This window comes from Mus caroli, chromosome 6, assembly GCF_900094665.2.
Source record: "Mus caroli chromosome 6, CAROLI_EIJ_v1.1, whole genome shotgun sequence".
NCBI classification, from domain to species: Eukaryota; Metazoa; Chordata; class Mammalia; order Rodentia; family Muridae; genus Mus; species Mus caroli.
Window position 1 is genome coordinate 30,815,036 of NC_034575.1, and position 2,140 is coordinate 30,817,175.

Consider the following 2,140-nt stretch of genomic DNA (forward strand, 5'->3'; position numbering starts at 1 on the left):
TTTTTTTTTTTTCTGTTATTATCCTTTGAAGAGCTGGGTTTGTGGAAAGATAATGTGTGAATTTGGTTTTGTACCCAAGGAACCTAAGGGGTTTGCCTTCTCAAAGGAGAAACAACAATATGAACTAACCAGTACCTCCCAGACCTCCCTGGGATTAAACCACCAACCAAAGAAAACACATGGTGGGACTCATGGCTCTAGCTGCATATATAGCAGAGAATAGCCTAGTAGGTCATCAATGGGAGGAGAGGCCCTTGGTCCTGTGAAGGCTCTATACCCCAGTGTAGAGGAATGGCAGGGCCAGAAAGCAGGAGTGGGTGGATTGGTGAGCAAGGGGCAGGGGAGGGATTATCAGAGGGTAAACTAGGAAAGAGGATAACATTTTTAATGTAAATAAAGAAAATATCTAATTAAAAAAAAGGAAAAAAAGGATGTTGGATTTTGTCAAAGAATTTTCAGCATCAAATGAGATGATCATGTGAGATTGTTTTCTTTCACCTTTTTTATATGGCAGATTATTTTGGCTGATATTTTTGTATGTTAAGCCATCCCTGCATCTCTGAGATGAAGTCTGCTTAAACATGTGGATAATCTTCTTGATGTGTTCTTGGATTTAGTTTCTATTTTATTGCGTATTTTTTTGTTATATGTTTATAGTGAAATTGGTCTTTAATTCTCTTTCTCTGTTAAGTTTTTGTGTGGTTTGGGTATCAGAGTGACTGTAGCCTCATAAAAATGAATTTCTCAATATTCCCTCTGTTTCTATTTTGTGGAATGGTTTGAGGAGGATTGGCAATAACTCTTTTGTGCAAGTCTAGTAGAATTCTGTGCTAAAACCATGTGATTCTGGACTTGTTTTGATTGGGAGATTTTTAATGACTGCTTCTATTTTCTTAGAAGTTATAGTTTTATTTAAAGTGTTTATATGAAATTGATTCAACTTTGGTAAGTGGTATCTATCAAGGAAAGTATCAATTTCTTTTAGATTTTTCAATTTTGTGGAAAATACATTTTTAAAGCATGACTTAATAATTCTTTGGATTCCCTCAGTGTCTGTTGTTATGTCCCCCTTTCATTTCTGACTTCATTTGGATAGTCTTTCTGCCTTTTAGTTACTTTGAATAAGTGTTTGCCTACCTTATTGATTTTTCTCAAAGAACCAACTCTTTATTTCCTTGACTCATCGAATTGTTTTCTTTGTTTCTGTTTTGTTGATTCCAGACCTCAGTTTCATTATTTTTCTGCTGTCTACTTGTCTTGGGGGAGCTTGCTTCCTTTTGGTCTGGCTTTTATGTTTGTTTTATCACATGTGCTGTTGAATTGCTAGTATGCTATCTCTCTAACTTCTTTATTTAGGCACTCAGTGCTATGAATTTTCCTCTTTGTACCTCTTTCATTGTGTCACGTTATGGTATGTTGTGCATTCAGTGAATTTTAGGGTGTCTTTATTTTTATGCCTTGACCCAGCAGTTGTTCAATAGAGACTTGTTCAGTTTCCATGAATTGTAGGTTTTCTTTTGTTACTGAAATCAAGTTTTAATCCATAGTGGTTTGATAGCATGCAAGGGGATATTTCAATTTTATTTTATCTGTTGATATCATAAAATTTCTTTATGATCACCTGTGTGGTCACTTTTGGAGAATGTTCATGATGTGCTGAGAAAAAGTTGTACTATTTTGTGTTTGGGTGAAATATCCTGGAGATACCTGCTGGACTCATTTGGTTCATAACATTTGTTAGCTCCAGTACTTCTCTGCTTAATTTTTGTCTGGTTGACCTGTTTGTTGGTAAGAGTGGTGTATTAAAGTCTCCACTATCAATGTGAAGACAAATGTGGGATTTAAGCTTCAGTAGTGTTTCCTATACAAATGTGGTCACCCTTACATTTGAGGCATAGATCTTAAGAAATGAAAAAATCATCTTGGTGGTTATTTCCTTTGAAGAGTATGAAGTGTTCTTCCCTGTCTCTTTTGATTAATTTTGGCTTGAAGTCTATTTTGTTAGATATTAGAATTGTCATACAAGCTTGTTTCTTAGGTCCATTTGCTTGGAAAATCTTTTCCAACCCATTAACCTGAGTTATTATCTATCTTTGATGTTTTTTTTTTTTTTTTTTTTTTTTTTTTTTTTTTTTTTTTT